Consider the following 24,813-nt stretch of genomic DNA (forward strand, 5'->3'; position numbering starts at 1 on the left):
GCATGCCTTGTTACACAACAGAATAACCAAGTACATGAGTCTGCGGTGTTCCCCTCTTGAGCACTGGAGACAGAGAGCACGTGATATGCCTACAGTCAGATAGATTGAGATCAAATCCTGTGTCGTGGCTTGCTGTTTTCAAGCTCAGAACTGGAGCTCGGAGGGAAAAAAAACTGGTCACAAACCCACATCAAGTCCAGCAAACAGGCTTTGAACGAAAGCGTAGATGGGGATCCTTGAAAAGGTTGAAATACTCCACTTTAACATTTTCGCACTAAATTATTCTCATGGGAAATACCAAGGTATTTTGTTTCTACATTTTCAAAGTGTGAACATTTAAGTTGCCTGAAATTATGTTTCTGAAGATCAGTTATAACGAGGAGGAAAATAGTGAAGTAAAACAAAAATCTGCTTGGCTTCGGGTTAAAAAAAAAATAGGTTTGCCAACAAAATAAGCATTTGCTTCTTTCCCCTTTTCTTGAAAGATAGATGCACAAAGTTTGTTTGATCTAAGCAGGATATTTGTGTTTGTTTTTTTTTGGTTTTTTGTTTGTTTGTTTGTTTTTACTTTTAATTTGGCTTTCATACTGAAATTCCATTTCTCAGTAGCTCACTGCATCATCAAGGTCTACTGAACTCCTCAACTCTCAAAATCCTACAGACTCTTCTCAAGTGTAAGCTACTAAGCAAGTAAATACATATTTGCAAAAGTTAAGCGCAAAACAGCACTAGGTTGCAAACTCTCCAAAGCTTCAATCATCTCAAAAGTATGGATATATCTGAAATGGTAGGATTTGTTACTGGAACAGCCAGATGAAATTACGTAGAACAGCTTGGGAGGTTACACAATGGAAATGTCACTATTTTCTGTGGACAAGTATTCTCTCTCTCATATCTGTCCCACATAACCCTGCATAGAAAAGGCGAGATTGTTCTTGTATTTTCAGATGTATATTCCAGCCAACTGCATTTCTTCCAGACTGTCTGATAAAGCCACTAGAACATTTTAAATGCAGTTCAATTCCCAAGAAAATATTGTACATTTGAGTTTGGATAATGCCTCAAACATAAAGGGATACTTGGGTATTTCCAGAGGAAGAAGCCTTATAAGCTACACAGTTGGATGCCTATGGCACATCATTTACAGCAGTCAGCCATGCTGCTCCTAGAGCTGCTTTTTGCATGCACTACAGGGTTAGATATATGACTATTTTTTCTACTGTTTTGACAGCAATCCTTCTGAAGGAGTATCTAAGTTTGAAGGGCTGTTTTGCAAGTCAATTTGAAATCAGATCCAAGACCAACAGAGCTGAATCCTTGAAGGCACATTTTTCCAGCTGACTCAATCCACCTTCTTTTCCCAGTCGCTAATTAGAGCCATGTCGAACTTTATGTTCCAGCTCTGCAACATGCTCACAGAAACTTCAAAAAGACAGGAAAAAGGCACAAGTTTATTTGCTCTGAACATTTGACTAAATTGCTAATTGCTATTTCAGTGTCACTCTCCCCTCCACTCCCCCAGTTGCTGAGCACACAGCAGTTTTTTTTTTTTTAAACATGCTATGGCATTGTGCGGGGAACTCTGCATATTGCCAGTTTCACACACTTGAACACTTCATTGAAAATAAATGGAAATTGCAGTTAGACCCTCAAAAAAGTAATGAAGGAAATACTAAAGGAAGCTTGTTTATATTACTGACAAGTTCAGGCATACACCAGCCTCTCACTTGTTAGTTGTTACCTAAAGTGAATCTAGTTCACTGACATTAACCAGTGTGAGGAACTTACACCTACTACATAGGTATCCCAGGACAGAAAGGAGAGCATGTCAGACAGCCTCCTGAACTGTTTCTGTGGTACACAAGCATGTATTCATCTTCAAGATGCTGAAAGTTGATGTCTAGGCTCTAAGGTATCCTACTAAGCCATTGGAAAACTTTATCGGTTTGAGGCAAATGAACAAGGTGTAGCTCTTCCTTTGGAATCAGCTTATTGCCATGGGAAAACCTAGTACAATAGGGACAATCCTGCATGCTGTTTGTGTTCCTCTTTTTCAGGGTAAACATATGTATACAGTTCATCTGCAATATATCAAAAAATACTCCAACTAGCTTTAATCCAGGTAGTTATCCACAACAGTAAGACTGCAGATTGTGGGCATCCTTCAGGATCTGCTCAAGCAAGATCCCAAATGTACACAGAGTAGCTTGGTCCATGCTCTCGAAGTGTGACTGCTTTCAGAAGGGCAACAGCAGCAGTACAGTTCCACTGAGTCTTCACATGCCTTGGACAACAGTAAAGACGTACTCCTGATAGTCCTTCAGAGTTTACAACTGGCTTTTCCACAGAGAAAGGCACAGACCTGTTGCCACAATTACTCACATGATGCCATTGCCACAGTTCATGCGGAGTGGAAGAACAATAAATGGTTTAATAGCTATGCCTGAAAGCTCCTGGAATAGTTTTGCATTATTATTCCTTAAAAACATACAGCCTTGCAAGATGCTGCATGTTTCCTGAAACTTCTCAATATCCTCCCAAAAACGCTGATATTGATGGTAACAAGGCCACTGACAGCACAATGTCTCACATGACTGGACACTCACTGGAGAGGAGTTAAGCTTGACTATCAATTCTGTGTAATGCTCAGAAATCTAAAAAGAAACAAATCAGAAGAATTGGCTTCTGTATCTAACTCAAAACATTTTTTCTTGTGACTGTATTCTTCCATGAAATACATTTACTAGCAGACAGAAATTAATATATAGAACTACTGCAAAATATGCTCACGCCTTTGGATAGAATGTAATAGGTGCAAACCATAAATGCTGTGCTATATTTTGCCAGAGAGAGGTCATCTGCAGGTTAGACAAAATTCCTGGTGGCTGATCACCAGCCTGTTCATCAGAATCATTACAGGTTTCTACACACGGCCTTATTTGCAGAGCCTGGGCTGAAGCCACCCAGTTTCTGCCCAAAAACATAATTCCAAAGACCACCACTGACCAGTTGCCCAGACAGCCCTGCACTGCTCCAGTCATCCCAGGCCCTGAAGGCACAGATAAGACTTCAAGCCTTTCTAATTGCTTAAACATGATCCTTAGAGTTGAAGTATTGAGCACATGCTGATTTACGTTCAGCCTTCTCAGAAGCCACACAACAACCTTTATAGTGTTTTTTTAGAATAATAGTTTTCACCATAAACGCAATGTACGTTACATAGTTCTTGAGGAAAAGAAAAATTTAGGCCAATATTAATTTTTAATTGGTGACAAAAGCATCACGCTGTCATTCTCAATGTTCACACCTTCTCTTAATTCCACAGTTATTAATTTTTAATTGTTTTTGATAAATTTGTGACCAAGTTTAGCTGAATTTGGATCCTGCAAGATCAGATTTGAAACCAACTCATGCATTTTGACACTGCCTTTCAGCTGCCCCTAGAGAAAGATGAATTTACAAAGGCAAATCTAAAAAAATGCTTTCAGGGAAGTATTTTCTAGTGTAGCTGCATAATCATCTTTTGTTGTGTGTAAGCAGTTATTTCAGTAAGATTTTGTTTCATAAGCGTTAGAAAAAGACTTGATTTGGTAAACACTAAATGGAAGTTGTAGTCAAGTTAATAGAAGGTCTTCATCCATGAAAAGAGATGAGGATTGTCCATATGGTAAGCTTACCTGTATGCTAAAAACACAGGGTAACACAGATCTTGTCTATCAACCCGCTAATTATATGTATTTGGGATCATAACCAGCCATGAACCCCCTACAACTTTTACACAGTGTTTCACCCAGGTTAAGATATTTGCATTGCAGAACTTATCCCACTTTTCATTCAAGCAGGCACCATGTTTCAAATCAAATTCAAGATGAACTCTGACAGCCAAGGAGACAGAAGTTCTACAGCAAATGTAGGAGTTAATACTCAGGTTTACTGCTAAATTTATATCACCAATAATTAACACCATAAGCTGGAAGTTTTAATAAAGGAAGCAAACTTCTCACTTACACTGACTTAAAATCAAAAGTAACTTTGCTGAATTACTCTGGTGTGAGATGGCAGCCAGACCCCCTGTGAATAAAAGAATACAGTTTATGACATAACACAATGCGCAGTGATGAAAAGTACTATGTGGAGAACAAGTTATCAGAAATTAGAGACAGACATATTTTTAGGTGAATTCAGATAGCCTTAATGCTAATTTGAATTAGAATTCTTTTAATACCACTGAATACAAAATCATCCCCAGAAGATGAAAGGGCTTTGTTCAGAGCAGCATTAATGCACAGCAGCTCTCTTCCTTCGAGAGAGAAAGAAAAAAGATATACGCAATTTTTAATAAGTGTTTGTATTGCCTGCTTCAGCTCTGGTGGCTTTTCCAAGCATATATTTCTTTGTGTTGTTTGAGCCTGATACTGCTTCCCTCTTCATCCCCTTCTCCTTGGTGTGTAATTAAATGCTTCCCCCAGACTATGTTGTAAGTTAGATTTTGAATTGAGCCATTCTTAGCCATAAAACAGGAATTAATCTTTTTATAAACATACCTGGTTTACCTTATACCTTTGAGAGACAAAGCCCAAAGGAGACCACCACATAGCTTTACTCAAATCTCAACTAAAGGGCTCAGACAGCAGCAGCCGCCACAAAAGAATTTGCAAAGGTAAAGGGGAATGGGTGGAGGACAAAGGAAGGAAAGCAAAGAGCAGGAACTTCAGATAATAAACTAACACAGGGTAAGCAGGACAGCGTGGTCTCGTGAATCATTGGTTTTCTAGCAGACATATAAGTATATTCAATTTTGACAAAATATACAGTAAAAAGCAGAGTAAGAACAGCACATTTCCAGGAGCATGAGCAGTCAAATAACTGTTTTCAGTGCTACATTGGATGTTGTACATGTAAATGATACCAAGAGAACCGCCAGAAAGTTACCCACCCCTCCTAGCTGTGTTTTTACTACAACAAAGAAAAACACTCTGTGGCCAGTTCTTCACATACTGCCAAGAGTTATCTGTTAGCAGGGCAAGTTATTCTTCTGGGGAGAGGCAAAGAAAAGCAGCACATCCCCTGTTATGCATTACTAATTAGCTCCAAGCTGAGGGTGAGGGTTCGCATAGAAGACTGGCAACGCAAAAACATTCTGACAAAAATATTCATTGAGCCAAGCTGTACAAATGACTGCTGCCAGCCTGGAGACAATAATTCCATTGTTCTTCAAAGTGAATTGATTTGGGAGCAATCTCAGAGGGTGCAGGAATGAATAAAAGGTAACATATTTTGCAAATTCAGCTCACTTTCTGTGATTGAAGAGGGGTGGGTGTGTGCTCTTTTTTTTTTTAAAAAAAAGAATGTTGAGCTGTGTTTAGTGCCTAGGCCCTGTTACTGTGAGCAATAACTTTTGCCTATTTTAATGCAACTACCTAGTTTAATTAGACAAAGCAAAGAAACATGTCCTCCATTCAGTTAAAAAAAGACCAGAATGAAGAGGAACACAAGTGGGAAAGCAAGTGTCTGATGCTGGGTTATTAAGTACCCAGAGATGCCTTTTAGAAGCCTCTCTTCCCCCTCCTCCCTTAACTCCAGGGCCTGTAGCAGTGGTACTAAGGCCTCCGTTCCTGACAGCACGTGATTTGCCTCCACTCCTTTTCAGCTCCACAACGCTTTCCAAGCCACAGGAGACAGACTGCCATGTTCTCCTGCCCTCAGATACAAGGTATACAAGGTGGTCTTGGAGGTGGGGAACACTCTCCATAGCATTGCAGGGAGGTAGAAGTGAGAGAGATCTGACCTGTGTTGAGACAGTAACACACAAGAGGCTATTAGCAACAGGAATGGACAGAGGCTATTAGCAACATGAACATGCCAGTTTTCCTACATTGCATTCTCCGTCCCACGTAAGACTGAAATAATGATAAAATAGTGCTAACACTGTCCCTGTGGTCTGCAATAAAGCACATCCAAGGTTTTTAATAGTCTCAGGAATATTTCATATCCATTATTTTGTTTCAATAAACCTAGAAATGCCTTTTCATATCATAAGGAGCATTTGCAGCTCTTGCTTTTTAAAACATATTTTTAGGTGCAACATCAATAATTTATTGACAGAGTCAAAAAAATAACACACTGGCCTTATCTGAATAACTTTGTTTTAGTGAAAAGGAACACTGTAGATCAAAGTGATCCTCAAAGTGATCCAGAACAAGTCAGAAAGCAAAGAATTAAAGCTTAACAGTGCTGTGAGCAGTCTTCACTGAGAGAGAGGAGAGGAATAGAGTAGAAAGTCAGGGCTCTGCAAATTACACCTGTACATGTGGAGTAAAGGTCTGCTCTTCACAAGACTTCCTGGTCAGTCAGCAATTCCCCTTTTATTAACTCTGCAGCCCTCAGCCTCTTCCCTTTGCTGATGTTGCTTACACTCTGCTTCATTTTCCTTACCCATCTTCCCTCCACCTGTCCTTCTAGTCTGCCTCTCTTGTATATATTTCCACAGAATAAAACGCACAGACGCAAAACACAAGTTCAGATACAGCAATTCCCCTGTGACACCACTAACACTGGGTGAGTAACTTTTTGCTAAGGGTTATATTTTACAAATCTAGACCTAGTCTCTCTAAGTGGAAAAAAAATTTAAGGATATAGCTTCAATCAGCTACATACCCTGAAATATAGGATTTGAATATTCAAGGGAATATTCAAGTATCAGACCTATTTCATCTATGCCATCAACTGTTTGAATTAATAATTGTTATTGCAACACAGGTATCAGGCTACTGTGTTTAACCAGGAACAAGCATTTGAAAGTTTGCAATTTATTTTTAGCTGACATTGGTTAGGTACGCATGCATTTTTTCTTTTCTTTCCCTGCCTTTAAATGGGCTCACACAGGAAACAGAACCAGGTACTGTTCCAACTTCGATTTTTGTCTAGCATAAATCAATATAGGGCAGCAGGTTTTTAAAAGAACTGATTCCAGCCGCGGTGTTAACAGCCTTTGAGTTTGACTGTACTTAGAAGAAAAAAGGTTCACAGGAGTAGTGGGGAAAGAGCTGCAAAGGCAGAAACTCCTGCTAATGAGCAGGGCATCCAAATATATGCTTAAACAATTAATTTCCATCCCCAAACTCTCCTCTTCTGAGGGGAATTAACAGGTCAGACCCCAAGCATTACACCCACCATACATCCTATTTTATAACTAAGTGCTTCCCCCTCTGGAATCAGCCCCATTTTCCAACAACTCCACAGCTTAATCATTGTTAACAAAGACAATGACTGACAATTTAATGTGGGATTATTGCTCACAACACTTATCCTGCTGTTATTAGAGGCTCAGATTTGGCTGCAAAGCAATTTTCCCAGAAGGTAAAAAAATTTAGAGGTCTCCTCAAGACACCTCTGAGCCATGGAAAATTAAACACAGAACATTTCACAGGGAATCCCAGTTTCAGCCAACAAGTTATTTTTGTTGAACTATCCTGGAACAGCCTCATCACTGAAGCAGCCTATGGTCAAAAAAAAAAAGCTGAAAACCCATTTACCTGCAAGTTTTTTCCAGAAATCCTTCCTATCTTATTCACAGCTCTTTAAGTAGCCACATGAGTAGTTTTACTGGGGGGGTAAGTGGAAACAACAACACTTTTACACACCTACAATTACCCATACGCTTCCATGAAGTTATTCAGCTGACTGATACAGTGAGGTTATGCTAAAAGCAATAGCTGATGTCCTTAGCTTCAAGTTCGCTCTAATTTTGTCAAGCCTAACGTAGGGACCTTGTGCCTGAAAAGCTTTCCTACTTATCCCAATTACATCACCCTTTCCATAAGAATACATCATTTCAACCTATAAGTTTTGTATCTCAGATCTGAATGACTGCAGGATGCCACAGACCTACCAGTACTGCTAGGCAAGTATTAACCAATCTATACTTTAAAATATGAATATCAATACACTAAAGATACCAGATCTTCAAGTCAAAAGCATACTGATTTTTAAATGTAACTGGAAAAAAAAAATGAATTTAAGATTGTATTACTATCCTTCTTTTGACACGCTATCAAAGGTAAAAGTTTTAAATATTTGTCCCTAAATTATTGCAAGGTACAGTTTGTTAAAAACCTATTTCTGTTGATATCCTTAAGCAGAACCATGTTTTCATGATGATAAATAATCATATCAAATCAAGAAGAGCTTCAAAACATGCTCATCTCTTGTGTTTAATGTATTTTTCCCCGTCAGACTCATCCTTTGTTGCTCCCCAAAATCTTTCACTGATAGCAGAAGTGCTAACAGATGCAAGTTGTAGCCAGTGCATTGCTCCAAGACTGTCAAAGGCAAGCTTTGGTGCGAATAACATGGAGGGCACCTGGCTTATGAGATACTGTCGTATTACATGTACTAAAGACCAGGCAAAACTAATAGCTGAAAATCTCAGAAATAAATCTGAGTAGCCTGCAGTACAAGAAAGCCCAGTGCTTGCAACCAGCTTGTCACCATAACTCCCTTCACACTTAGCAGTAATTCACAAGTGCAAAGGTCTGTGCACTTTAAAGAAATCCACAATTTGATATCAGACTTATTTTGTGGTGTCTCAGGTGTCCCAATACAAGCTGGTTACACAGTTCTCCAGTGAACTGAGCCAGTCTGAGGGCCAAGGCTCACGTTTTACATACAGGTTCCCAGTGTCCTGAAGTTACCCCTCTCACCTTTCATACCATAGCCTGTCCTCTACTAAAGACAGCTGAAGTTGCACCTGAGATGGTACTTAATTTGAAACACACCTAAAGATCTGTGCAGCAGACATCTGATGTGAGGTAATCACACTACACCATGCTAACAACCCCCATCATCTTCCCACACTTTCATTATCAAGAATTATTAAGAGGACTCCGGGTACAAAGGTAGGAAGTCTCAGTAAAATGAGTTAAAATTGATAGAGCAAGTTGGCAGAGAAGCTTTATGTTTTTTTTTAATTTAATAATAGTTTTTGAAAAGTACTTTCTGGCTTTTGGAGTGATAGCAAGAAGAAAGGAAATGTAAACCGATGAAAAGCATTTCCTTTTCACAGTTATGTTCGTGACATAGTACTTCATGAGCAGTGGTAACGGTCACTTTTCAGTACTAAAAAAGCAGGTTTATCCTTTTATTCTTACAGAGCAGTGCAACTGCACATACAGTAGTACTATCCAACCTATTATTTGGATACTGAACTATTGTCATAGATCTGCATTTGATTTTTATACAGCAAAAATGAGCACGTGTTCATCTTCAGTGAACTTTGAGCATCTAAAAAGAGACCCCATGATGTGTGCCTGTATAAGTAGGCAACACTTGGTTCTGGTGCACGTGGTTAGCAGCCTTGCTACCAGGTCCCTGCAGTCTCAGCCCCTACTGACCTGTACAGCAGGCACACATTCTGACTTTACATGCCTGTTAAAAAGCTTAACTTTTGTAAATGGCTTTCAACTCTTCTGAAAAAGCTTCAGTAAACGCTTCCAAAGCGGTCATGACTGACATGTAAGAAACAGTCAGGTGAGAAATCAGGTACTACTAGTTCATTGTGATATCCAGAGGTCTGGGAAATCCTTTAATAGACTATATAGGCACACACAAAGATTAAGTCCACTTTAATCAATGTATTTCTTCCCTTTTCTGATTGTCTTTCCTGAAGACAAAACCAAATAGCAACAACACATATAAGCTGTACCAAGCAAACCAATCATTAAATTTGGTTAAGACTCCTGTTCCTGAATAAGAAAGCATACCAATACAACTCTAGAGAAGACTAACCTCTAAGGACTGACCATGAAAACTGTTAGAACTTGAGACAGAACAGGAGAAAAATAACTGTTTTGTAGGTTAGTCATTTCCACACTTGGGTCAGCAGGCTAAATGAAGCACACAGCTGTGCATCACTAGTACTGAGGTTGTGGTGCAAGCAGGAACCCACAAGCTCCAGACACTGCCCTCTTTGGTAGGCCTCCAGCAATGCTTTCAGCACAGCTAGTAGGACTGACTAGCACTGAATTTTTGCAGTCATGCTTTCAATTTATATTTTGCTTTCCCAGCACCTTGTCAATTCACAGGAGCTGGTGGACTACTTCCCAGCCTTGGGCAGAGAATGTGAACTCCTGTATGTAGCTGTAAAAAACACTGCTAAGCTTTGAAGAAAAGCAGCAGGCAAAGCTGTTAAAATACATGCTTAATTCACAGCAATGATTCTATTCTAACACTACAAACTGAGGGAAGCTGGCAGGAGAGGCAGCCCCTACACCTAGACATTTCAAGAAGCATTTGAGAAATTTCATTCTATATATTGCTTTGAACAACATAGAGGTACTTAATTTTAATTACCACCAGCATGCCAGGAGCACAGATGGATGCCTGTTAATTGAAGCTACCACAGTTTCATGTAAATTGAAAGAATAAATCAAATATCAGCCTCACAAGAACATTCAAACTAAAAGATAGTAACGAGTTTTGGAATCAAGGAAGGAAACTGTTGTCAATGAAAAATAGCCAGCAAAGATAACAGACCTCTACTGGGAGACGACCATCAGTAACTACTGCCTTATCAGGGAGCAACGTGTCAGCCAAGTCTGTAGATCAGAGGGACAGCCATAAGCCAGGGAGAAGCACTGCAGGGACAGTCAGGTGTTGGCTTAAATCCAGCAACAACAGAAACAGCAATGCAAGTTATGTCTCCTTAAGTAGGCACAAGAGAAATTGAGTCAACATGCATGAAACCAGAACAGGCAGCCGAAGATCCCTGAGACAGACCAGTTTTCAAGCTGTCTGGAGGAACACAGACACGAAGTGGGGAAGTGGAGAACAATGGACAGTTAAGTTAAGTCTCCAGTATCAATAGTCTCCAATAGATTTCAACACCAGATACTCAAATCCTTCCAAGCTGATTTAGGATTCCAGAGGAGCAACAGGTTCACAGCCCTGAATACTTTAATATTCAGTATTTCACATTGCAGAGAGATTTAACTGGGACAATTTTTGCAGACACTGCCGTATGGTTTCTTTGACACTAAAGACAAGGATATCAACTGTAAGGATGGATTCTCGCCAGAGTCAATATCTGCAGTAATCAGCATCTTACTTGCTGATGCCAGCGAATAACCTCAGCCTGTAGTTACTTTCACAAGCCCCATGCAGGCCCAAATCCCCACAATCTCACACCTCACGCTCGGCAACATACTCCAGAAACCACCCCACTATATGCTCCAAGATCTTACTGTGTCAGAGTCCTGCAATGCCTCCTGGTTTTGTGCCTTTGGGTCAGTGGTGACTGAGAAGTGGTGACTGCAACAGTCACCAGAGGTGGTGACTGCAGAGGTGGTGACTGCAACTGAGCTGCACTATAGGATCTGGATCTGAATAGAAATAAACTAAGCCAAGACAAACAGACCAAAGATATAGCAATGGATTGACAACCAAGACTAACTTCCACAAAAAGCAAACAGCAACAGGCTTATCTTAACGAGAATCATGAATTGCTTCCTTAAAATATAAACTCTGGGTAAGCTGCAATGCTCAGTGTGGAGAAAAACAAGTGATTCCACAAGTGAATATTCCTAGTTACAGACAGCATGGGAACAACAAGTTGAATCACAAGTAATATGGACAAACATCATGCACCTACAGATTCTATCAGATTACTATTCCACAGTATGGAAATGTTTCTCATCCAGTTCACAAAACACTTGCATGGTTTCCACAAAAATACAGAAGAGTTTTCAGAGGAAAATGTCCTACAGGTAAGGCTCAAATCAGCTATGATAGGACTTCAATGCAGTATCATCCTGGTCTCTTCAGAGGAAAAAAAAAAACACCACACAAGCCACAGCATCTTGTGATCTTACCAGAACCGAAAAGCTTGAAAAATTAAGCTTAAGTACAGCTATTTTAACTGTACAGAAATGCAAGCTCTAGAAGCAAGGATGAGTAGTCACACAGCACCAATACACAGAACTTTAGAGACTTCTAAGACCAACATTGTTTCTACTGACATTACCTACAGACATCCTCTCCAGCTTGTATTAAAAATTGTCAACTGGAGATAGTGAAAAAATATTGGTAATAACAAGTACATGGCACCACAGATGAGAAAATCTATTTTAAAGGGAAGAAACTGAAGGAAAAGATGGCTAGGTTTATATTGCAAAGTACAGTCAGACCTCCCAGCCCTGGAAACAGTGTAAACACATTACTGCAGCCTCCTATTTAGGCTAATTAGCTCTGCTGAGGAGGAGGGTATGCTTGCAGAGGCAGAGCACAATGTTAATGCAGTTATGCTGTTTCTGGGACCTACCTCGTCAAGCAATGCACGGTGTAGACACATGCAAAATGATTCTGGATAACAGCCATTATTTCTCTTACGTGTGCCTGTGAACAGAGCTGAAGTTTGCATTTGGGTTTTAACATTGCATTTTTAAAATATGAACAAACAAAAGCAACCAAAAATAACTCAAAAGGTCAAAACCCAGGAAGACTGAAATCCCACTAATTTCTGCACTTAAAGGAAAATTTAAGATATTTCCAAACACAACATCCGGAGAGTTCTCTCATCTGTTTTCAGTAACACAGTTACTGCCTTCACACAGTAAGTAGATGACAACCACACATTATTTGCTAGTCAAATATTAAAAATTCCATCTTAAATGTTGTCTTTTCTTTTTGTACTGTTGTTTTACAACTGCTTCACCTAGATGTTTAGCTATGTGATTGTGCCCACAAAAACCTCAAAAAAAGATCGGGTACCCGATTGTTCTTGCCTTTGGCTCAATTTGAAGCCCAGTTATACATGTCTTCCCAATTGCAACCATTAACAGAGAAAAGTCTGTTGTTTATTAGACTGCCTTACCAGCCCCCCCCACATCCCACTAGCTACTTACAAGCTGCAGAACACTAGCAAACTCAGAGCAGTGCTACAGATGCTGAGGCAAGAAGGTGTGCAAAAAAAAATCCAAAAGATGTGGCTGCTTCACTTGTGGGATGATTACATTTTAACCACTACCAAACGGAGTCCTTGAAGCAGGGACCAGTCTCCATGCTCTAATTACTAGGCTACAAAGCCAAGGTCTTTCTTGTTCACCCTTCCCCAGTGCCACAATTAACACATCCTTTTTTGAGCCTTGTCCTAGTTTTAAGTAGTAGAAATGAGATATCAGAGGCTGAGAGTCCCCTTTATTAAGTTTACTTTAGACTGATGGCTAGGAAGAACTCCAGCTAGGAAAGGAATCAACCTGCATCTCCTGCTCCTCCCGTGGAGGCTCTAACAGCCTGCGCTGGCTGCACCTCCCTGCCCAGCCTGCTGGAGCACCATCTGTCTTGCTCAGCCCTTCCCACCCACTCTGGACAGGTTTCACATCTTCACAAGTGCAAAGCACAGCTCTATTTCAAGGCCAGCCATCGTCCTCTTTTAAGTGCTCCATCACCTACACTGCACGCCTGGTGCTGGGGCCCTGAGCACAGCCCTTCCACAGCCCCTGCTAGAACACATGCAGCACCCTAACATCTCGTTTTACAGTGCGGGATTTCAGCATCCAGCCTGCTTGACAAGCTGCCCCCTCTGCCTCCCGGGAGCTCATGTCTCTTCCTCCCTACACCCACACCTCTGCGAGGCAGGTCCCTGTCTGCCAGCCATGTGACTGATACTCACCAGACTTGTGACAGGACCTCAGCTGAAAACAGATTATTTTTAACCCAGCCCCCAGCTCTCTGATACAGTTCAGAGCACAACATCAAAACAGTCACACCAACACAGCTAGCCAGGCAGGGAGCCCCAGCCAGGTGTGAGCAGGGAAGAGGAATAGCTGCTGATCCATGGGAAATGCAGGCTTACAGCAGAGGCTACTGGCTGTGGCTTCAGAGGTGACTTGGGTGCCACCACATGCAGGTCCACACACCCCACCCTGTACATTTCTGCATTCCCTGGGAAGCCACAATGATGTGGGTGTAAACCACCACAGAAGTTCAGAAGTGTCGTGATGAGACTACACATCAACCCGACTGCTGAAAGCCTCACGTCACCGCATCAGGCCCACATAGCCCATTTCTTTCCATATGTACCTCTGCCGAGCTCACTGGAGTAACACCAGTAACACATGAGTGGCACTAACTCCTCAGCTTACCAACATCATGGCTTTTCAGCTGGCAGAGGAAAGCTTCAGAGCAAGATCTTGATACCCCTGCAGTCCTCACTGCAGGATGAGGGTCCCTGCCCTCCCCAAGGCAGGATTTCACACATCGCTTTTCTGCCAGAGAAGAGTGCAGGAACAAGAGGGCAATCAGATTCAAGGAACCCTATAAGAAACCCTGCTCTAACACCTTCAACCCTGAACAGCTCTGCGTGTCTCAGAAACACCATTGCTGGTCTCTGCATCAGTGTAACTTACCTGCTTCACCCCATTTCTCCAAGATATGTTATAAAGTTCTTCTAACAAGCCATTAGTCACAAATTAACTTTACTTCTCCCTGCTTATTTCTCAAGTTCCCTTGCAAATCAGCCATTCTCCTGTCAGTAGTCCACTAATGCCAAGCAGCAAATATCTTGAAGGGCCACAGTCTGTTTCTAGTGCAGTATTGGTGTTAAAATACATCTAAATAATGCATTTGGATTTGAGCTGCGGCCCAGTTCTGAAACATACGCTAGATTTGATTAAGCGTACATTGAATAGATTACTAACAGTTCGTGTTATTTGCAATTAGGAGAGCTTGATAATAAGTAGAAAACAAGTTGTACAAGTTTATTGCACCCTCTCCCGTATACCAATGCGTGATCATAATGAGAGTTATAATCAGAGAAGACAAAAGATGGCCACGCATCTGCACTGCTGATTCAGCACCTGGAGTCCCAGCAGGCGCCCCACACACCAGCAAGGGTGCATTTTACACAGACGTGGCTGGCTGGAATGTGCTGCCATGGTTCTGTACTGGGCTTCCCTCTTCAAGCTGATCTACTTATCTGACTGGGTGACTTGTTTGCTCTCCATCACCAAACGCTTTCAGTGAGGACAACATGCCATACAGCGCATGAACTGAGCAGATGGCTGCCAATACTTAAAAGATGACATGTTCCTGTATCTGGCACCCAAGGTGTATTAAAGAGCATTTGATTTCACAGAAGTTTGGTCTTAACATCTACGGCAGCCTAATGAGCAACAGAAGTACCTCTCAGTCAGCCTGGAGCAGCCTTATCCCACAACCGTGTTCCACAGCCTCACCTTTACCTTTCCCCTACTCTCCTCCAAAACAACCTCAATAATTTTGGCTATTTATAATGCTAGACCTAGGGGGGTGTAGAGCGTATCACACTGCTGCCTTGAACCCTGCAAACAAGTCAGTCTGGAAGAAATACTGCCCTTTTTAGAAAACACTCGTACTAGAAAGCTCTAAGCCACAATTCCTAAAGCAGTGCTTCTCTCAGAAAGGATTAGGCAGTATTTTAACTTCATTACCCATAGGAAAATTCCTGATTTTAATATTTGCACATGACTAGATTAAAGTTACATGACTTTTAAAAATAAAGAAAAAATGCCAGACAATAGTACCTATCCTCTTAAATATTCATTATTCTAAAATTTGAATTCCAAAAGCCTCCTGGAGAAGTATCATTGAGACAGTATCAGGGAAAAATTGATCCTGGGCATGACAGCTTTTCCTAGGAACATCTGCTAATCCTGAGAGCTTTTTAAATTAGCTTTTTTGTTTTCCAAATGTTCTGCTAACATATTTGATCATCACCTTCACACTAGAAAGGGATATCACCAGCTCTGAACCAGCACATTGAGAGTTTCCTGGAAACTCCAATAATGCTGTTCAGAGAAAACTCATCCTCTCCCCTTTGCCAAGGAGATCTCAGCCTCAAACAGGTTTGGGTCAAAGAGGTTTAGCAAGCAGCCAGCACCAAGGGCCTACAAGAAGCACTCTACTTCTCTGTGGTCCTATGAAGCTGCCTTGCTGAACTCCCAGGGCCACCACCATAGACACAGCAAGAGAGAGCAAGGGACATGGCTCACCACAGAGCAGGAATACTAGTCAACAGTTTTAGTTCAGCTGGAGTCATTTGATGTAGCAAAATAACAGTATTGCACAGCCACCAGAAGAGCATCAGAACAGCAAGTAGCCATTATGCCAGTCACAGAGGCAGCAAGAGACCGGCCTCGCTTTGAAAAGCTAAAATGGTTCTTGCCTCAGGACAGCACTGGCAGAGCCCCTCTGCTGCAGTGCCCATGGCTGGGAGTAGGGGATCAACTCAGCCAAAGGCCACCTACTCAGTCCTGGTCGCAAAAGGGGAACAGGAGCCTCTGCTTAAACAAATAAAAGTTCAGCAAAAATGTTACTGTCAAATCTCTGCACTTCAAGTGTTTCACATGTTCCCAGGTAGCTAGTCTGAATTTGGCAATGTTACAAACCACTGAATGGCCTTCTTAGATCAGTGAAGGGTGAATATTTTTGGACAAAGTTCATTTTTCAGCCCCATCAAATAACCAGCTGATTTTGTTGCATCACCTACTGATCATTTCTGCCTCCCATGAGAACTGAACTTCCCACTGAAATAGATGCACTGCCTAATGAGTCACTGCATGGCCCATTACAGCTGATGCCTCGCCTATCGTTTCACATACTGAAACACAAGGCATTTTGCACTGAATATATTTAAGAATAAAATACACAATCAAAGCTGAATCCCAACTCGGAACAATACTGGAAATACCTTTAGTCATTTCAATCTGCATATTCAATCTGCTTTTCACTTTTTTTTTTACACAGCAAAAACTGTGGAGGAATGTGTGGCCACCCATGGTAACACTTTGCTAAGCATATTCAAGTACCAAAAAAAATTTACCCCTACCCACACGTCAAGTATATGAACAGCAACAGAATACATCAGGAACAAGGAACAGGCTCCATCTCCCCTCTTTGCAGCCTGACTCTCTGGTTTTCCTTCAGGGATTCCAGCACAAACATTTTCTACTGCTTGAAGAGATTTTTGTAGCACCACCTACCTGAGCGCAGCCAGACTGAGTTAGTCTTTATGAGACTGCTGAGGCCATCACTTACCGGGATCAGACTGTAATCCATTACTGAAACAAATATTGCAAGTGAACCTGATAGATCAACTGTTTAGCTTGATGCATCCAGTTCTCAAGCAGTTGTAGCTCTTTCCAAATTCACTGTATTGACTTTCTGACAAGACAAGTCACTACAGTGAAATCATGATGAAGCAGCAGATAAGAACACAAGAGTGCCAGATCAGCAACATGAATTCCTACAGCAGCCTAGAAACAGCAGCAGCACTCAGGAAAATGCTTTTATTAAAAAAAAAAATGCTGCTGGAAGCACAGGGCAAAATTTCTCCTTACTTTCTCTTAGAGCAGGCTAGTTTCAGAGTAGAAGATCACATTAAATTCCTCCTAGGACCAGAAGTACTCCTCTGTCCCCAAAAGCTCAATTACAGAGAAACTGGCACTATCCCCACTGCATGAGCACAGATGACCACAACTCTGTGGGGAGAAGGGGTTATGTATTTTGAAACAGCCTCATGCTAGGGATGCTGTTAGGATGTGGCATAGCTGCAGGCTGGTGCAAGTGCTGAGGCATAATGCTGCTCTGTACTAGGCTGCAGGGTAAGGCATGCAGCTCACAGGGGCATTGAGGGCAAGATGAAGTGCCAATGACTCTGAAGAAAGCCAAGCCTCCAGAAGGAAGATAAGGCTGCATTAGAATTCAAGTACATCTGAAAGCAATTAGGGATTTCAACTCTACTTCAGGGAGGGGGAGCACATACTTCAAAGACTACTCAGTTTAACAGAAAGGAGAAAGTGTTGTTACTATACAATATGCTTCACATTAAAACAAGAAGGGAAATCAATACAAAAAGTATATTTGCCACCTCTTCACCTAGCCTCCATTGTAAATCCAAACTGAGTCTTGCCCATACCTCAGCTCCCATCCCTAGCTTTCAGAAATGCAGTCTGATTCTACTGCCTGATAAGGTCCTGCCACTACATGCATAAATGAAACCGTCTTAATTTCTGCTCCTCAGACACTGCACCTTGTGTGGCCTGCACCAATTGCATGTGTTCCCTAAAGCCTTACTCCAGCATAGAAGATGCTGTCTCCCTCTCTAAACTGCCTTAGATAGTTAATCTTTTACTCAACAAGGGGTGATGTAAGAATTGCCTACAGGTTAAAACTATATACTATTACATTAATGTACATTTTTTATTTTTCTTTTACTAAGCATAGATTTCAAATTAAGAGTAAGTTCAATCAATTAGCTAGAGTGCCCCATGTGCCTATCTCATGCTGCTCCAGCCACTGAGCAACCCCTTGTGCCACAGTACCTGCCCCTGTTCTGTACATCCTTAAGGCTGCCAGCGTGCCACATTGCACTTCAATGAATGCTAACTATACGCTGCTTTACCTGAAGAACTAGAGAGCTGAGTTAGAAACAGTAATAGCTTTGTATAATGAGATATTTAATATTCATGCAAGAATAACCATATTTCAAACTAACTTTTCAGACAGTAACATGGTCTATTCCATCAGACACATTATCCTCTCCTCACTGCCCAGCTTGTTCATTGATTCCCAGAGTACCCAAGGCAGCCTTGGGTTGCAGTATGCTGCTACACATGCTCATAGCCAGTGTGGGTACAGGGAGCTCATTTACCATTCGGATATCACAGGATACCCCCTTTTACCCTCCAAGTCTACTTGTCTAACATGGAAAGCAGAGTGCCAGAACTGATGATAAACTTCAAGCACTAACAGAGAGCGTTAGGGAGCCCTCCACTCTCCTCTAAGCACTTTACAGGTGAGTCAGAGAAGAAATAAGAGCAGGAATCTTGATTTTGCTTCAGTAACCTAATACAGAACTGGTGAGAACATTTGAAATAGTACTTCTGCTCTCTAATTAAAACAGTTAACTAAATTGTTATGAGGGTTTTTAAACACAAACCATTATAAATGCATCATCTGCCTACACAGTTAGCTCCTCTTCTCTAAAATTATGTTTAGCTTTTTCATTTTTTTCCCCATTTTACCCTCCCACAAGGATAAATTCAGCAGCTACACAGAAATGTGTTACATATTGTCTGTACGCTTAAGCCAAGAACATCTAAGGTTTATATGTGAGAATAATTTATATCTAATTCATTGTTTCAGCAAGGAGTTATAGATTATCAGGACACACATTCACAATGGTCAGAGTAGTCAATAGGGTACCAGCTGTGAGCCCCCACACACATTCTCTTAGCATCTCTTATGCAAAGATTCATAAAAGAAGATGAGGAGCCATTACTGGCTCCTGTATACTGTACCAAGGTCTGAAGCCTGCAGTGAGGAAAGAGTCTCCATCAATTTCTTAATATGATTTAAGGAATCTAAGTACAGCTTACAAGCTCTGTAATAATGAAAACCAGCAACTGGGAAGCGTTAAACTTCAAAACAAGTCTTTATTTACATGAAAGCGATAAAGATAAATGGCTAGTTAACACCCACAGCAAAGCATTTTCCCAAATTATTAATTACAAGACAACTAATTAAACAACAGGGAGCCTGATCGGCTACAGAGGCGGAATGAGACAAGTGACGAGATGAGAGCTCACCTGTGCAAAAAGGCTGATAGGTCACAGCAGCCATGGCTGCAGCCATTTCGGTAAGCAAAGGAAGGGAAGAGGCAGAGAGTTTCTGTAGTTCACTTGGGAGAAGACTGCCACTAGGCAAGAACCCCACATAAGCCTAAACAGGACTTAAGAAAAGCAAGGAAACACATACAGCTGTTTTTCTCTTTTCAGTCAGTACATGCATATGAGGAACAATCAACTCTGAAGCCTCTCCTTACCTGTAGGACAGTCAATTGAGCAGCTGCACATCCCTGAAGAGGTGACTATAAGCAGGAAGGCAAGCCCACAGTGCCGGGCAGGACCTGCCAGTGCCCTGCAGCCCACAGCAGCATGCCAGCGTGTCACAGTGAGGACAGGAGCTCGACAAGAGCTGCACCCACAGGGCCCGAATCCCACACCATGGCACCCCAGACTCCTGGCCCACTCCCACCATTTCACAGGGCCACAGTCTGCAGGTACTGCTGCTCCAAAGGGGCTCCTCAAAAGCCCCTGCAAGCAGAGCCCTCGCTACAGACTTCCTTCCCCCCACCCCATGAGAGCCTGTTAACTAGGGGGCATTTTTAATTCCATATTAATTAATTTTAACGTCACAGTCTAGTTTTCTTCAGACTTCAACCCCTACAGTTACCAGTCCAAAACAACACCCTCAAAGCCCTGCTGCCACCATGACAGGCGGACCCCAGTGCCCATCTCCACAGCTCAGTTTAGCTGACAGCACTCTCAGACACACTCCATCTCCACCCCCAGACCTCACCAGAGCAGCACCCACTCTCATCCTGAATTCACCCACCCCACTGCAACAGCACAGCCATCCCAGCTCACCTCCATCAGCCACAGGGTGCCACATGAGCTTCTCCTCACACAGCTGCTTCTCCTGAGTGGCATAGGGCCATCTACATCTATCTTGAACTTCTTTTTTTGTTAGGCTGCACTCAGGAACCTCCTTAGTCCCCACCAATACTCTTCAAAGCATTTTGAAGGCTCTTCATCCCAAAGGGCACTTTCTACAAGGTGCCTGAACTGGGCAACCTTGCCACCTCCCTCCATTTATTAGAACACTGCAGCCCACCAGAACCAGGCCTGAGAAGAGTTTTTGCTCAGTCTCCTTTCCTCAGATTTTCAGCAGTCCTGAGGCTGCACCAAACACTCAAAGTGCAGCATTCCTTCCCCTCAGAAGGGCCAAACAAATCCTCACCACCTGCACAAAACAGCCCTCCTCCAGTCACAAGGAGAAGCACCACCCCGCACTTATCACCACAAAGCCCACCTTGAGGAGTGCTCCTTGCCCCCCAGGGCTGGGCCGCCCTCACCTCAGCCAGCTGCTGCCTGTGAGGCTGATGGCGCATGGCAGCCCTTGATCAACGGGCACCAGCTGGGCCAGGCCTTCACCAGCACCCAGCGGGACACAGGTATCGACACATACACAGACAAAAATAAAGGGGGGGGGGGGGGGCGGCAGCTCAGCCCCTTGCAATCTGGAAGGGCAGGGAAGACTTCTGTTTTTATCCCATCTTCCCAAGAAACTGTTACATGTCTGCGAAGCAAAAGGGGTTAGCAGCACACTTCCTCAATTACTTTCAGGTGTCCCTCCTCCACTTGCTACATGATTCCTAATTGGCACTTCTGTGGCACTGCCTCCAGAAAGTCAGTGATTACTTCTCTGGTGTGGTATCATACACAACATTTCTTTTCTAAAACAAGATAAAACTGAGGGGGCTCAAGGACCTGTGAAATGAGCCCTATGATGAGGTTTCCTGGACTAAAACAACCCAGGAAATCTCCTCTGGACAGTAGCCACAACATTAAACTTTTTACACTGTGTATTTTCACCTCTTTTCAGCATGAAAGAACATGTGATTAGGGACCAGATGTTAAACTTCTACAAAATGAAAGCATCAAGGTCAGCATTGGCTGCTTCTTGCTCGTCCCCGTAACGGAACAGAGAAACACAAATAACCACTTCACAATACTTCCTATGCTACAGCTGAACCAAAATCTCTTTGAAATGGATACTCATTACCACTGCCAGCACTGATGCTCTGAGCTGAAGCTATGGCCAGCAGAGCAGGTGGAAAGTGCATAACACCATCAAGATCAACATGCTTCAGGCCCCAGCTCTGCTCTGGCAGTCAGATCTTTTTCACTGCTCTACAGGTAGAAAGACACCAGATGTCCCCAGCCACCCCAGGATGGTATCGGTGGGTTCTGCTGTATCTTAGGTGGAGAGGATGACAAGGTGATATAAAGGGTGTCCTGAAGAATGAAATAGGTCACCACTCCAGAGACTAAGTTAGTATTCCTAAAAACACCTGCTTGCCAAGTATGTAAGGTGCCTAGTTTTAGTAAGTGAGCTAGATAATGTAAGAATTAAAGGCTTAATGCCAGACCAGTATAGCAAGCATCCATAGGTACAAACACTGGCAAACAATCAAATACTGAAAGCTGCCAAAAGAGATACTGGAAGTTATATGAACACTAAATATGTCCCTTTTCCATTTTACATCTCCTGTGATAAAATGTTATGAGACATGCACATGGCTTGAAACAGATAATTACTGATAATCCTGGCTGGTGGGAGAAGGAACCATCTGGCAGATGGAAAATAAGAAGGTGCCAAGAATTCAACAGACATGGGAGGCTTCTTGAGAATTTATGCATAGAGGTTTGAAGAAAGAAATATTTAGACAAAAGGTCAACTATTCTGTTTCTATTTATACACAAAACAAATTAGGAAACCAACAGTATACATATAAGTATGAAAACTATTCCTGTTTGAAATTCATCTTGAAATTATGAGCAAAACGGTTGAATCTAAAACTGTTAGAAGTGAGGAATTCATTCCACATATCGTGATTAATCACAAGTAGTTATAGCACACAGCATCAGCACATTTTATCTTATATCCTTTATGTGTCTATCCTCTGCTTTTAACATGCAAATGGTTTTATTCATCCTCTTCCGACCTTGCTGCATTGTATCATTTGTTTCTTTCCATTTTCCTTAACAGTGTCTCCTCCTTCTTATAGCAGAGAAAAAGCAACCTCTGGTAGATTCTGCTTTGTATTCCTTTCCTTTCTACTAAATCAATTTCTTTGCCTCTGCTCTCCTCTTTATCACTCATGGGTAAAACAAGGGACATTGCTGGTTGCAGTATTCTGTGTATCCACATTTTTCCACAGATCACTACTCACTAACTGTTTTGCTGCTGGCCCTTTGCAACAGCTGAACTGCAGCCAGCAAGAAATTTATGTAACGTAATTAGTGATTTGGGGTAAGTTTTGCCAAAGCATCGTGGTACACCATGAGAACTGTCAAGCACTGCAAAAGGATGCTCAGGGAGTATACAGTCTGTGTCCTTGGAGGCTTCCAGTACCCATCAGGATAAAGCCTGAAGCAACCTCATTTGATCTCATAGCTGACCCTGATCTGAGCAGCAGTTTGGACCAGAAACTTCCTGAGGCCCATTCCAACATGTGTTTATGAGTCTATGGTTTTTGGAGGCACCCTGAAAATATACGTCCCACTGACTCCTGCATAATACTCCCAGTGCAATGGAAATTACATGTGAGGGCATTCTTGAAAATCCTACTCAAAACTTACTAGCATCTTTAGAGTCCTTAAAATTGTAGCCGTAGGGCCCATTCCACTTAACAACTTCAGCTTCCACTAATGCCATTAGAAAGTTTGCTCAGCAGCTCCTACCAGCCTGCCTTGCTCAGATTGCTTTGTTAGTAATCTTTCATTCTGAGAGTTCCTCCAATCTGATTTTCATCTTGTTTTTCAGCAGAAAAGCTCCATTTTCATTCAAAACCCATCAGAATAATGCTATTATATCTAGACACAAGCTTGTGGTACCTCACACTATAAAAGAGCCACAGGCTGTCCTGGCTACTCACCAACTTCTATGACAGGAACAAAGAGATGGTAACTTACTGCTCAGTATCAATTCCCTTCCCACCACCCTGTTATAATAAGCATATTCTTATACCAGAATGGAATTGGATGCCAAAGATCTCACTTGCATAAGGGGGCTGGGGAGGTCCCTCCCTGTGCTGCAGATAGGCCCCTTACAGAATTTTCTTTGGCAAAGAAATTTGTTATATATTATTACATGCATTTTACAGTTTTTGCATTTCACTGCAAAAGCAGATGACTCCTCCGTCCTAGTTCTCCCATTTGCAACACCATTTAGAGATTATTTTCATAGCTTTTGTATGAATGTGTCTGAGGGATGTTAACTCTTCATACATCAGGGGAAGACGGGACACCTCAATGTTTCACACCCTTTGGGTTTGCACAGACCCATATGTTAAATACTTAATAACGAAGGGCCACTCTTGTGATCTTTTCATGATCTTGTGATGCAGGGATTGCAGGGAACCCCAAGCTGCAAAGAAAAGTAAATACACGGAAGTTTTCCAACTTGTAGTGTTAAAAGTCTGTATTGTACAGGATCTATACATTTTCTTTGCAGAATTAATAACTTAAGTGAAGAATCATGGATGTCGTGACAGCCAAGAGCTCTTGTTTAAATAAGTTAACAACTCACTTGGTACCAGTGAATCCAAAGAAAGCAGGTAAACCTTCTTTTATACTTTACGTGTTTGTAGCGTAATTAATATTGCTGAAATGCTACTACATGTATTTTTGATTTTATAACACATACACACATTTTCATAAGATCTTTCCTGTGAGTTCTGATACAAAAAATGAACTGCATCCAATGACTGCCAGGGTAATTATCAGAGAGCAGTGACCATCGAAGCTGGACACATCAATGGCAAGCAGTCTCACGCTGCATAATTCCAGCAGAGTAATATTTATCCTGCTATAACACCCTGAATTGAAATGGCACTGGAATAAGAATAGTTTTGATCTATTTGATTAACGCAGGCAGCATTTGCCCATTGTTCAGTCTGTTCATATTAAGCAGCGACACAATTGGTTTTCATAGATAAAAAGAGACCCACGTCTGCATTTTAAGGGATGCACAGGAGCAAAACTGAAACGCAGACTCTAAGACCACCCCTTGCAGTATGTAGAAGCTCATCTGAAACACCCTTCACTTTCAAGGACATTTAAAACACACTACAGCAATTAAAAATGGAAGGGAAATAAAGAATAATCCCACTCTTCTTCTCATGGCCTAGAGGATGAAAAACACTTGTTTCAG

General features: G+C 41.9%; 1 long non-coding RNA gene across 1 annotated transcript; it reads right to left on the reverse strand.

The window, feature by feature from the left end:
• LOC310904041 lies at nucleotides 1-20,895 on the reverse strand. The gene is made up of 3 exons (XR_014587994.1): nucleotides 20,463-20,895; nucleotides 4,009-4,071; nucleotides 1-2,654 (listed from the first exon to the last, which is right to left on the reverse strand). It is a non-coding gene; the product is annotated as an uncharacterized lncRNA (long non-coding RNA).
• Nucleotides 20,896-24,813: the final 3,918 nt, after the last annotated feature.

The sequence above is a fragment of the Anser anser genome (genome assembly GCF_964211835.1).
Source record: "Anser anser genome assembly, chromosome: 9".
NCBI lineage: Eukaryota > Metazoa > Chordata > Aves > Anseriformes > Anatidae > Anser > Anser anser.